The sequence below is a fragment of the Phacochoerus africanus genome, chromosome 6 (genome assembly GCF_016906955.1).
Source record: "Phacochoerus africanus isolate WHEZ1 chromosome 6, ROS_Pafr_v1, whole genome shotgun sequence".
NCBI classification, from domain to species: Eukaryota; Metazoa; Chordata; class Mammalia; order Artiodactyla; family Suidae; genus Phacochoerus; species Phacochoerus africanus.
This window is the reverse complement of record NC_062549.1, coordinates 73,995,038-74,010,193: the sequence shown is the minus strand read 5'-3', so window position 1 is coordinate 74,010,193 and position 15,156 is coordinate 73,995,038.

The following is a 15,156-nucleotide window of genomic DNA, read 5'->3' as shown; positions in this document are numbered from 1 at the left end:
AATACAGTGAAGGTGCAAATGTAATCCTAAACAGTAAATACCTCTCTTGCTTCTCAACTCTCTATTTTACTTTTCAATGAGTCATGATTTGTATAAGCAATCCTTGATCAGATTTTCATCTTTAGACCAACTGGTAAACTAAACCACCCTTCTCTGAGGCCTCTAGGTGTCTTTTCCTTATCTGATTTGTAATATATGAGAACAGGTTAATCTTCATCATGCTCTAACTTTTATTTTTTTATTTTTTATTTTTTGTCTTTTTAGGGCCCCACCCATGGCATATGAAAAAGAATCTGAAAAGGAATCTATCACCTATCTATCTATCCATCTATCTAGATATAATGGAATCATTTTGTACACCTGAAACTAATTCAATAATAACTAAATAATAACTATACTTCAATAATAAACTAAATAAAGTGTTTATAATCTGGCACATATGAGTATTTAATAAACATGTAATAAGTAGTCATTGATTGAATAAATAATGAATAATATGTTTTTGATTTATGTGACCTTGGATAAATTTTATTCATGGATCATTGGATGTTTACTATGTGAAAGATACCTGGCTAGGTGTGCTAGGTGAAGCAAAGATGAGAAATCTTTTTAGTTGCCTAGCTCCCTCCGTTCTCTCCAGGTTTTCTCCTGCTCTGTCCTTCCTCACCTATGGCGAGACCCTGACGTTAAGATTATGGGCTTGGCGATCATCATGCTTTTCCATTTCCATCTTGGGAAATTATTCAACTTCCCTGAACCTCAGTTCTGTTGTCTGTCTAATGGGAATAATGACACCTGTACCAGAGGTTATAGTGAGAATGATAGTCAAAGTGCGGGAAGGGCCAAGTCCAGAACCCTGCCCTTGACACCTGCTCCTTAACATGCAGTGCCCCTCTTCTTCCCCGCCAACCTTTTCCCAGGCCCTCTCTAGTTTCACAAGTGTTTTGTTATCTCTTTTCCTCCCAAATAGTGGTTTCACTGTAAACCTTATTTGTATTTAATTCACACACATTATTACTCTTTTGTCCTCTGCCACAATATCTTTGCTTCCACTTCCTTTAGTCTTTATCTTGATGATATCAGTCTGGGCTTGCATTTCCAAGTTTACTTTTTGTTTTTTAAATACAATAAAGCCAAGCTAATCCAGCCGAAAACTCAAGGGTCTAGGATGCTGAATAAAATGATTGACCATGGCTTTCACAAGAATTGCGAACATTCTGTCCAGTTTCACAGTTGGTTGGTGATGGCGGAAACCAGATTCTGGAGGCTTACAGAATGGCCAGATGGTGAGGAAATGGAAGTGGACTTTGTGGATTATATGTTAAAGAGTATCAGAAAAAAGAATAAAGGAAAGATATTATGAGAAATCCCTAAAGAATGGGACCTTACAGAAAAAGAAAATGAGAGCCAAGAAGGGAAAGTTAGACCAGGCGAAGTTCACGTGGGAGAAAGGAATATGAGGAGGAAAACGGATTTGAACGTACAAAGAGAGGAAGTTAAGTATTTGCTTTGGAGGTTTTTATTTAAAAGTTGACTACAGAAGTAGAGTCGACTTTCAAAAAAAAATTCTTCATTTACAAAATGTGCAGAAAAAGAGGAAATTATTCAATTTAAAAGTGTGAAACAATTCTTTTTAGTCTTGCTCATTTAATTGTAAAATACACATAAAAGAGAAAAAAACAATGATATATATGAATAGTTTAATGAATAATTATGAAAAGACTACTCATTACCACCATTCACTTCAAGAAATAGAACTTTGGTAACTTCACTAGTGTGTGTCTAAGATTAATTTTTTAAATAAAAACTTGCTATGGTTTGTTTAGCATAAGAATCTAAAGATTGGTGTTTTCCATCAGTTATGGAAAATTCTTATTCCATACTTCTTAGAGCAGTACCTTAACATTCCTCTCTCTTCCCTTCTCTGGTTTCATCTTGTCTTCTCTTTCTCCGTGTGTGTGTGTGTGTGTGTGTGTGTTTCTGTCTTCTCTTTGAAGAACTTATATCAAAAGTGTGTTAGGTGAAAGGTGTTCCATGTTCATAGTGGGAAGATTCAATATTGTGAAAATGTCAATTCCTCCAAATTGATATACAGTTCAATGCAATCGTAGTCAAAATCCAAACAAGTTATTTTGTAGATATTGACCAAAAAAATTCTAAAAATTTTATGAAAATGCTAAAGACCAAGAATATCCAATATAATCCGCAAGAATAAATAAGCACTCACCATACCTGATTTTAAGATTATAAAGCTACAGCAATCAAGACAGAGTTCTACTGGCAAAACAATAGATGCCTAGATTATTGGAAGGAAATAAAGAGCTCAGAAACAGACCCACAGAAATACAGTCAACTGATCTTTGACAAAGGGACAAAGGCAATACAACAGAGAGAGGAATAGTGCTGGGGTTTTTTTTGGAACCAATGATGTAGCAATTGATTGCCCATTTACAAAAGCAATGAGTCTAAATATTGACCCGACACTTTTTAAAAAATTTAATTCAAAAAAAGTCATAATAATGTAATTGTAATGTATACATTTATTTTCCCTTGCTGTACAGTGGGAAAATAAAAAAAATTATAAAAACAAAACAAAAAACAAAAAAAAACAAAAAAAGTCATAGACAAAAATGCAAAATCTAAACTATACAGCTTCTATTAATTTCTAATTTTGGCTTTAGTAGTTTTCTTGACTAAAAATCCTTTTTACTCCTTTTTTCAGTTTCTTGTGGGTATCATGAAGCTTATTATTTTTATTGATATTGATAAAATTACTGATATAGTTATTAAGACAGTAAACATAATTATTCAATAACATGTTCTGAAAACTGGAAGAGGTGGTACCTGTGTGGCTATTTCTTTCTTTCTTTCTTTTTTCGTCTTTTTGCCATTTCTTGGGCCACTTCCTCGGCATATGGAGGTTCCCAGGCTAGGGGTCTCATCGGAGCCGTAGCCACAGGCCTACGCCAGAGCCACAGCAACGCAGGATCCGAGCCGCGTCTGCAACCTACACCACAGCTCCCACGGCAACGCCGGATCCTTAACCCACTAAGCAAGGGCAGGGACCGAACCCGCAACCTCATGGTTCCTAGTCGGATTCGTTAACCACTGCGTCACGATGGGAACCCGCTGTGTGGCTATTTCTGTTGTTTGTTGGTTTGCTGGTTTTGCCTTACAGTGCCTGGTTTCTTTCCGTGTTCATTTTTTTTTTTTTTGGACGGTTTACTGTTCATGGTCCTTGAACAAATATTTGAGGGAAGGGATTCTCTGGAGATTAGAATAAACGTGTCTTCATTCAGAGAAGGTCATTTATTTATTTTTTACTCCTCTGGGGACATTTTTACTCAGATCATGACTCGAGTTTCCCTGGATCGTCTAGGTAATGTGACCCTACACTGCAAATCCACCCATGACTTCTCAGATTATGGTTTCTCTTTCTTTTTCACCTGCTTTATTTTCTGCCAAGATAATTTTCCTAGTAATCCATTGTGTGTATGTAGTTGGATAGATTAACTTCCGGTTTACCATTCATCTTAAGCATTTAGCACTTTGAAAGTCCTTTTTTTTTTTTTTTTTTTGGTCTTTTTAGGGCTGCACTTGTGGTACATGGAGGTTCCCAGGCTAGGGGTCAAGTTGGAACTGTAGCTGCAGGCCTGCAGCACAGCCATAGTGATGCAGGATCTGAGCTGCATCTGTGACCTACACTACAGCTCATGGCAATGGCAGATCCTTAACCCACTGAGCAAGGCCAGGTATTGAACCTTCGTCCTCTTGAATACTAGTCAGATTCATTTCTGCTGAGCTAGAACAGGAACTCCTGAAAATCCTCCCTACTGTAAGGAGGTTCTCATATTAAGCTCCTTAATTTGGTCAGTAAGTCTTATCTCACCTGATGAGGTTGCTAAACTGAAGCCAAGACTTCAGGGATCAACACATTTTTCAGACCAAAAGTGGTTTCAATGTTTTGGCTTTCTGGTTCTCTCTTTATTTCCTCTTCTCCTTTATTTTTGGTCAGGTAGTACTCTACTCTTGCATTAACTCTTTCTTGTTTTTGAGAAGATACTTTTAACATTTTATCTTGGGCTTTAATTTCCAGAGGTCGGTGTGGCTTGAATAACCTGGCTCACCATAAAGAAAACAAATCTCCAATATGTTCTTTTAGTAAAAATGTGTGTTCATTTTGTTCCCAACACTGCTTTAGATCTGGAGAGACAGCAGTGAACAAGACAGTAATCTCTGTTTTCAAGGAGTTGGTATGTGATCAACAAAGACAAAACATATTCAAAAATGAAGTGATAAGAAAAATTCTGACATCAGTGTGAGATGGTATAAATCTTAGGAAATTAGAATTCAAGGACAGTTTATGAATGTGTGTGGATGGGTGTGGGATTGGGGAGCTCAGTAACTTTGCGAGTTATTCAATAGCAATGACAGGATTTCCGAGCAATAATATGGGTCCAGTTAAATTTAAGGAGGTTAAGTTTAAAAGTGAATCTAATCAGTATAATCGATAATTTTCCTATTAGTGTTATCTGCTCAAGGACAAGAAATAGGGAAAAGAGGACCTTACACTGCCTACAATGCATGACATGCATTCTCCTATTTTGAATGCAAATCTAGCTGCTAAAATACGTTTCTACAATGTCACACATAAATATCATTGAAGGAGTTCCCTTGTGAAGCCACAAGTTAAGGACCTGGCCTTATTACTGCAGTGGCTTGGGTTGATGTGTTCAGTCCCTGGCCTTAGAACTTCCATGTCACGGGCATGGCCAAAAGAAAAAAAACAAAAAACAAAACTAAAACTGTAAAAAAAATTATTTAAATTGTATTATACCAAAATGTGCTGGGAATTCCCTTTGTGGAGTAGTGGATATGAATCCGACTAATATCCATGAGGACGCAGGTTTGATCCTTGGCCTCACTCAGTGGGTCAGGGATCCAGCATTGCCATGAGCTGCGGTGTAGGTTGCAGATGCAGCTTGGACCTTGTGTTGCTGTGGCTGTGGTGTAGGCCAGCAGTTACAGCTGTGATTCAGCCCCTAGCCTGGGAACTTCCATATGCCTCTGGTGCGGCCCTAAAGAGCCAAAAAAAAAAACCTAAATTTTTACTAATTATTCTATTTACTTGTTAATCCAGATTGTCTTGGGCCTTGACAATATGTGAATATAAATCAATATATAATAATAAAATTCATTAACTCTATTAATATTTTCAAAGACCAGCTTTTAGCTTTCTTTTCCCTTCTTCTTTTTCTCTTTTATGGCCTCACCCAAGGCATCTGGAAGTTCCCAGGCCAGAGACTGAACCCATGCCTCAGCAGCAACTCAAGCCACATAGGGACAACAGCAGATCCTTAACCTGCAGCACCACAGTGGGAACTCTGTTTTTTGCTTTCTTGATTTTTTTATATGTATTTCCGTTTTTCTATTACATTGGCTTTTCCTATTATTTTACTTACTTTCTTTTTTCTACTTGCTTTGTTTCTTTCATTAGTGTGTAATCTTATATTATTGATTTTCAACTTTTTTCTTTCTACATATATCCTTTGAAGTTTACAAGTTTTAGTCTAAGAATTCTAGCTGAGTTCCATTAGTGTTGATATATGATATTTTCATAATTGTTCAATTAAAATATTTTCTATTTTTTTGTGATTTTCCTTTGATTTCTGTGTTATTAGCTGTTTAGTTGTAAACAATTGGTGGCTTTCTAGTTACTGTCTCTCATTAATTTCTAGTTTAATTTCTCCATTGGAAATGTACATACTCTGAGTAAAATCCATGCTTTGAAATTCTTAAGGCTTCTTCTATATTGAAGCATATGGTTAATTTGCTAAGTATTCCACATATAGATGAAAAAAAATATGTATTTTGTGGTTGGTGAAGACAATGTTCTATGTATGTCAATTAACTTAAATTTTTTAATTAAGTTTTTTAATCTATTTATATCTTTTTATCTTCCTGTTCTATCAGATACTTGGAATGTTTTGTCTCTCACTGTAAGTTTAAATTTGTCTACTCTTTTTTAATTCATTAATTCTGTTGCATATACTTCTATTTTATTATTGAAAATATATTGATTTTTAAATTGTATAACTTCCTGGTGGATTGATTTTTTTTTTTGTCTTTTTAGCTATTTCTTGGGCCGCTCCTGCGGCATATGGAGGTTCCCAGGCTAGGGGTCGAATTGGAGATGCAGCCACCGGCCTACGCCAGAGCCACAGCAACGCAAGATCCGAGCCGTGTCTGCAACCTACACCACAGCTCATGGCAACGCCGGATCTTTAACCCACTGAGCAAGGGCAGGGACCGAACCCACAACCTCATGGTTCCTAGTCGGATTCGTTAACCACTGCGCCACGACGGGAACTCCCTGATGTTTTATCGTTATGAAATATTTCTATTTATCTCTAGAAATGCTTTCTGTATTAAAGTACGCTCTGATAGTAACATAAAAATAGTAGATTTCTTTTGGTTAGTGTTGTCATTGTATACACTTTCTATCCCTTTACTTTTAAACATTTTGATTTTATATTTAAGATATAGCTCTCATAAATAACACTTAAAATTTTAATTTAATGTATCTACATTTCTTTGTCATCAAAAATCTAAATCAATTTCCTTCCTTTAGTAAAGTTTTGTTTCTTAGCAAAAACTTTTCATATTTTATTTATCTGAAAATATCTTTATTTCCATATTTCTATTGAGAACTCAGCTCTCCATCTCATTGTTTCTTATTTGAAGGTAATTTACCTTTTTCCTTTTGCTGCTTTTCAGACATCTCTTCTGTGTTTCTGCCTTTGTCTTCTACTTGCTCCTCTCTCAGCCCTTATATTATGATACCCCAAGGGGAATCCTTTGTCCTTGTCCTACTGAGTTTACAGAGGTTCTTGAATCTGGGGTTGATAGCCTTCAAAAATTCAAAAAAAATTTTTGGCCATTATCTCTTCAATTTGCTATTAAATCCATTTTAGATATTGCGCATTTAAATTTTCATTTCATTCTCTTTTATTCCAACTTTCTGGTGACATTCTCCCTCATTTTATTTATTTTCTTCATGTTTTCCCACATTTTATTTAATATGTTAAACATGGTTATTTTAACACTCTTGCCTGCTCTCTTCAGTAGCTAGATCATTTGTCTATTTCTATTGCCTATTATTATTTTTTCTCTCAGTTTGGCTAATTTAGCCTTGACTTTCAGTGGTAAATGCTCTGGATGATATGGAACACCTCTTAAGGAAAAATTGATTATCATTTTTCCTTTTGGTGGTGTCCACGGCATGCGGAAATTTCTGGGCCAGGATCCAGCCTGCACCACAGCAGTGACCAGAGCCACAGCAGAGATAAGGCCAGATCCTCAACCCACTGAGCCACCAGGGAACTCCATTGATTATCTTAATCTGATCAGGGATTGTGAGAATCAGGCCAGGATTGAAGTTCTAGTGAAGCTCAGTCTCCTCCTGGCTCATCCTAAAATTACATGGTGCATCTCTCCAGGATTTTCAAGTGGCTTAGTGGTGCAGTCAAAAACCCCTTCCCTGGTGGGTCCTGAAATCTGTTCTTCAGTTTGCTTAGCTCCTTTGCCTCCTAACTGCACTTTATAATTTTGCAAAATCTTGAAGGCAAAAATAGCTATATGTTTGGTCTCTTTCAAATCTCCAGGGTGTCTCTTTAGCCTCATGAAACTACCAAAAGCATAGGTATTTCTCTTTTCTCCAAGTTGGTCTCTTGGAATAAAGCCCACATGATTAGGATCTCCTGCACACAGAATCAGCAAATGCCTTCGGAAAAAAGAAGATACTAGTTGAGGTCATTACTTGACCTCTCTTTGGTTCTCCATCTTGCTAATTACTCCTTGATTGGGTAGGTCTCTGATATTTTTACACACATTATTTTATAGCATACTCATTTTTTTCCCATGTTCTTGGTAGATGGCTTTTTATATCACAAGCAACTCAACACTATCCAGAAGCTCATAATAGCATTTCCACAAGAATTTGTCAAGAAAAGTAATTTGCACATGCTTAACTGTACCTTTGGAGTAGAGCATATCTATTAGATTCTAGGAGGCGACTGGGGAATAGGGTCATATGAAAAAACATCTGGATGATCTGAGACTTGCCTCCCTCTCATCCATCTCCTTTCTATCTAATTTAGACCTTTGGGTGTCAACTGATAGTAACAAGTCTCAAGGAATACGGGAAAAAATACAGTTTAAAAAAGTGTTTTCAGAGTAGGCTGATGTTAATCATGCAGGATTTAAGAAAGAAATAATTTTAAGAGTTAGGTTTTCAAGATGCGCACTATAGGAACTGTTTATTCTCAACAAACAAAGCTTTTAAAAGTTCTCACTTCCAAATTCAATGCTATTATTATTAGTAGTAAAATGGTCAAAGGTGGAGAAGCAGGTGGTTTTAATTCTATCTGTAATAAAACCCAACTATTAACTGTTTGATGAAACAGGGAATCTGTGTGGTATTGACTGCTCTTACCGATAATAGATTTCATTTTTAATCTTCCCAGAAAATGTAGTCAGCTCTGTCCTTGCTCTTAAGGGTCATTCAAAAGGCTGGATTATAAAGGTACAGCTCCTGCTCTGAACAACAATTGGGTGAGTCCCGATGCTCTGTTGTCAGGGCAGGCAATCTAGCAGCTGCCATTACTTCTCCCATATGCAGCCTCTGAAAGGTGAAAAGAAACAAACATATTTCTGCTGGAGCACAAAGTTCCAAGCTTTTCACTAAGCTTTTCTCTTAAGGGTCTGAGTCATAAGGCCTGTTCAAGTTCTCTTGATCATTTTCCCCCCTAGGTAATAGATGAGAGAAAAATGGGTCTCTTGAAGATCAAAATTCAAGAGTAAATAACTTTAATGAAAAGAATAGCAGGCTGAGAAAATGAATTGAACTGGTATTTGAAGTCCTACTACATGTCTAGCTCTGGGTATAAGATAGAATCGGCATATTACTTTTCCACAAGAAGCATACTTTTATCTTGGGGTGACAAATTTATACTCCTGGAAAATGAGCAAAGAGCAGTGTACCAAATGGTAATGGTGCCCCAAATAAATATTAATAATTTTATGCATTTCCTGTTCAATTATTCTATAGTCTCTTGCAGAATCTCCTACTTTTTCCTACCATGCCTTTCTGGGAATAAAAGTCTTCCCTCCTTTATTCCTTTTCTGAAGTCATCCTTTTCTGCAAAATGACTAAGTTACCCAGATGGATGCCTTTCCTCTCATTAGCTTAAAGTCTTAGGTAGAGAGGGATAACCAAGTGTGACTCTATCTCTGTCCTGTCTGCCATCCACACTTCAACTTTTGCTTCCCACACGAGCAAACATAAAACTTTCCTTTTTTTAGCAGTGATAATTTCATTACCCTAGGCTTTGGGTTAATTCACATAATTTAAATATTTCAACAGAGGGTCAAATTTTTTCATATTTTTTATTAAAAAGAACTTAATGTCAAATTGTTTTTCTTCCTTAAATATAATAAATTTTACCTTCTGTTAAATAAAAAAGAAAGGTAAGTCATTAAAATATAATAACATTGCTATTTTTGGCAACATATACTTCTGTAAACATTATGATAAACTGAATTGTTATAAAAAGATTACATTTTTCTCATTCAAATGCTATTAAATCAGAAGCTATATTCATGATGTAGGGGATAAATGGGAAATTCTTCATTAATTCTCAATTTTTTGGGGTGAAAAATCCTATGAAATTATGCTACAATAAATGTGTGATACTATCATTTGAGCTAACAGTAATTTTGTCAATGTAAAATATTACTATATTATATTTGGTGGCATTTTATTTTATTTTGCTCTTTTGCTTTTTATAACTGCACTTGCAGCATACACAAGTTCCCGGGCCAGGGGTTGAATTGGAATTGTATCTGAGGCCTATGCCATAGCCACCACAGCACAAGATCTAAGCTGAATATGCAATTTGTGCCATAGCTTGTGGCAATGCCAGATTCTTAACCCACTGAGCGAGGTCAGGGATTTGTAAACTGAATAGCTTCCAAAGTTTACACAGGGTAGAGAGATAGTCAAGCTTTGATCAGCTAAAGTGGAGCATTCTTTCTGATCATTTAGGAAATTCAATAGAGACCCTGATGTATTCTCAGCTTAGTAGTAAGGCAAAACAGTATTTAGGGAAAAGGTTCTTCTAGACCCACCCTAACAAAGCTTAAAGAGTCACCTTGTGAGAACCTAGTTATTTGGAAATAACAAAGTCTCCCAAAACAAAGCTTAACACCCTTTCCAATGAAGGACAACAAAATCCAGACTCCAATTATGTAACAGCACAATACTCATAACTAATTATTGCATGCAAGTGATAAAATCTTAAAGACCCAGAAAGAATAAACATTACATACAAAGAATGACAACAGACTTCTTGTTGGAGATTATGCAAGCCAGAAGACATTAAAACATCATCTTAAAAGTGCTGTACCAACAAAACCCAATTTGTCAATCTAGAATTTTATATGCAGTAAACATTTGCCTCCCAATATAAAGGCAAGACTGTGGGGTTTTTTTTGCAGCTAAACAAAAACAGGGGAATTCATCTCTATTGCACATGAACTACAAGAAATGTCAAATGAAAATCATCCAGCTGAAGGTATCAGGTGAACATGTAGATCCACATGAATGAATCAAGAGCATCGGAGGATATAATTATATGGGAAAATATAAAATAATTTTTTCCTTGGCTTTTAGTTTTTTTTTTAAATATAACAATCATTTAAATAAGAAATAATACATTGTGAGGTTATACAAAATGTAAAACATATGACCAAAAAAGCACAAGGAAAATGAGAGAGGAAAGCACACTCTTTTAAAGTTCTTATATTTTATGTGAAATATAATATTATTTGAAGGTAGAGTGACATATATTGAATTTGCTTATTGTAGATCCTAGAACCAGTACAGAAGGAATAAGTAAACTGGGTTATCATAATAAGCTACTAATATAGATAAAGCAGAATACAAATAAGCAATCCAAAAGAAGGTAGAAAAAGAGGAAAAGAAAAACAAAACCAGGTGCGAGAAAGAGGAGACAAACAGCAAGAGGGCAGATTTAAGCCCAAATAGATTGACAATTACATTGACTTAAATTCTAATTGAAAGATATAGATAGGCTGAATAGAAAATCAAGACCCACTTATATGTTGAATAAGATAAATCTATTTTAAATATAAAGAACAGGTTGGTTAAAGGTGAAAGATGAAATAAGCTATATCATGACAAAATTCTTATAAGAAATCTGAAGAAGCTATAACATATCAGGTAAAAAATACTTCAGAACAAAAAGTGTTATTAGAGATAGAGAAACATTTCAAAGTGAAAAAGGAGTCATAATATCTGAAATGTGTAGGTACCCAATAATAAAGCTTCACAATACCTGAAGCAAAAATCAGCAGTTGTTAAAGAAATGTGGTTGAATTTACAGTTATAGCTGATATTTTTACACTCCTCTCTCAGTAATTGATACAGAATAGATAGAATATCAGTAAGCATGCAGAAAACCATTAGGGAACTTGACCTAGGTGATATTTTAGCATACTTCCAGCAACAACAGAGAATGTGCACATGAAATTTTCACAGATAGAACATGTTCTGGGTCATGAAACTAATCTGAATAAATAAAAAAATATTGAAATAATAAAGATACATTTTGTGATCACAATAGAATCAAAATGGAAACCAATAACATATATTTGCAAAATCGTCAACTTTTTGCAGATTGAACAACAGAGTTCTAAATAACCTATGGGTCAAAGAAGTTATAGAAGGGTTCAGAAAATATTTTGACTAAGTGAAAATGAAACCATGACACATTCTAATTTGTAGAGCCCTGCTAAAGCAATGTTTAATGTGAAACATACAAATTTAATGGTTTATACAAGAAAAGAAAGAAGCCTACAATTGTTATACAGGCTCCTACCTAAAAAACCTAGAAAAAACTACATTAAATGTAAAGTATGAGAAAGGGAATAATAAGATTAAAAGTAGAAATCAATGAAAAAGAAACTGGAGTTCCCTTTTAGCTCAGTGGTTAATGAACCCAACTAGGATCCATGAAGATGTGGGTTCAATCCTTGGCCTCGCTCAGTGGGTTAAGGATCCAATATTGCTGTGAGCTGTGGTGTAGGTTGCAAACTCAGCTGGGATCCCTTGTTGATGCGGCTGTGGTGTAGGCCAGCAGCTGTAGCTTCGATTTGACCCTAGCCTAGAAACATCCATATGCCATGGGTGGGGCTCTAAAAAGAAAAAAAGGAGAAAAAAAAAAAAAAAGAAAGAAAAAGATAAGATAAAAATCAAGGAAAGTAGCACCAAATCATAATTTTGATGAAATATTAGGTGGCTTGGGATAAGCAGAATTGACTGGAGAGGAGAAATGGAAAGGTGACCCTGCTTTGGGGGATGCTTTTTACCTTTCTAACATATTTTACTTCCTCCGAGCTACTTGATACTTTGCTGGAATACTATTAAGAGTAATCTGAAGGAGTTCTCTTGTGGCACAGCAGATTAAGGACCCAGTGTTGCTGCTGTGGCACCGGGTTTGATCGCTGGCTGGAGGACTTCCACATGCTGGGGGTATGGCCAAAAAAAAAAAAAAAAAGAATTATCATTAAAACAGTATCACCTCCAGGTGATTTTCATAAATCTTTTAAAAAAAGAATTTCAAAGTATGACACACAAGATTGCAAATAAATGCATAAAACATTGATGTGATTGAAATAGGGTCTTTTGTCTAAATAATGAGATTTAATATTCTAGTGTGTAATATTTAAAAACTTGACTAGATGATCCATACATTTCTGTCTAACTTGACATTTTCATGACTTTATATATAATTTATGAACTGCCAAATAAATGGATAAATGAAATAAGAATTTGGCTATTTAGCGATGTATGTTAATTAAGCTTAATTAATGAGTGCATAGCAAAGTGCAAAAATTGTCTGAAATCCCAACCTGATTATTTCAACCTCTTTAATTTCAAGTGAGGTTAAGACTCCTTGTGGGTTCATAAGAACTCAGTGCCAAGTTTTCTAGATGAAGCAATACCTCCACTTCTGCTCTCATTCCTCCTAAATGGTCTTATTTTCTTCCTTCATGCAGTATTTAACAATGTACATGTCCTCCATTTCTTTTGGCTTTCAGGATGTCAATTTTGTTTGGTCCCCTTCCTTTTGCTGGGATCATGGCATCTAGATTCCTCTTTGTTGACTTTCTGTTTCTACCTCCCTCTAGCCTCCCTCCATTTGGCCTCCTCTCCTTGCTTCTGCATAAGCAACCATATGAGAAGTATAAATGGGAGGACCAATGATGAAATATCTGATAATACATTTTGGATTTGACATTCATTTGGTTGCTGTTTGCAATGACTTTTTAAAAATGTGTACAAGCAAATGCCTTCAATATGTTTAAAATTTTCAAGATGTTTCCCTTTGTAATATCATCTATACCTTCACAGATTAGAGAGATACTAGTTTCGGATACGTGGAAAATATTCAGAATTGTACTTGACCATTAAGACACATTCTCAAGTAGTACGATGGCGTCCTTCGAGGTCTCTTATCATTTTCAAATATAAGCAGTGATCATTCTAGTGAATTATTTGTAATTTGAATAAGTACCAATTAATAAATATTATAAGTCAGTGTGGGGAAGATACCAAAAGTAGAAATATTGTTTGAAGATACACTCTTTGGAATAAAAATTGTTGCGAGTCACAGAATTAATGACAGACTTACAAAGGTGGCTACAAATAAGTTTTTTTTTATGTGTTAAAAATCATGATTTTAATTATTGAGGTCTTTAAATGTGTGTCATATATGGACCAGTTTTCTCTCTTATCTTTTTTCTTTAGGAATTTCTTAAATATCATTTCTGTGGGCTTGTCCAAATGAACTTTAGAAATATTCTTTGTTTAATAAGAATCCTTCTGGAGGCAGCTCCCTTTGTGGCTTAGTGGTTAACAAACCTGACTAGGATCCATGAGGATGTGGGTTCAATCCTCTCCTTGCTCAATGGGTTAAGGAACTTCCATGTGGGTACAGCCCTATAAAGAAAAAAAAAAAAGGAATCTTTCTGGAATTTCATATAAAGCTTAATTAACTTTATAACTTGCTTTAAGAATAGTCATCTAAATACTATTATTTCCCATTCAGCAGAGATTATGTTTTAATTATATTATGGATTGCTTTATAATAACACACATATTTCCAAAATTTATTCCTAAAATGTTAAAAAAATATTTTCTGTTACCATGAGTTGGATTATTTTGGCTCCAATATGTATTTCAGCCAAGTAAGTAGAAATTGAAGAACACTTTGATTTTTGTGTGTTTATCTGGAATATAGCTATAGATAAATATAGGGCTACCCAGGTGTCCACATTCTACTCTAGAATTTTTAAACAAATTCCTATAGTTCCTGTCGATATACATTAATGTCATCTGATAATGAATCTAATACTTTTTTCTTTTCCAGAATTAAGAATTCTAATTTTTTCATTATGGCATTGTGAAGAGTGAGCACCATTTTTTGTTTTTCGTTGTTGATTTTAAATTTGGTGAAAATGCTTTTAGAGGTTTTTTTTTTTCTCTTTCTTTTTAGGGCCACATCCGCGCATACGGAAGTTCCCAGGCTAGAGGTCGAATAGGAGCTGCAGCCTCCAGTCTACACCATAGCCACAGCAACACCGGGTCTGGGCTGCGTCTGTGATCTACAAAACAGCTTGTGCCAACGCTAGATTCTTAACTCACTGAGTGAGGCCAGGGATCGAACCTGCATCCTTATGGATACTAGTTGGGTTCGAAACCTGCTGAACCACATTGGGAAGACCTGCTTTTAGAGTTTTTAATGCTGAACTTTTGGTTTAAGATAGATTTTCTTTGTTGAGAAAAAAGATTATATTCTTATTAAAAATTTTAAAATTTGGAGTATGAACTGGAGTTGTCACAAAATTATCAGAATTGTTAATTTTCTGGTTCCTCTTATGCCTATGATAATTATTCTAATAGCTTTATTATTATTGCAGCATCCATATGTTTCTAGGAGAAAACTTTCTTGAGCATGGTGTGGCACAGGGTTTGGTTGAAAGCAATTTGAGGAGAAACAAATTGATCATAAT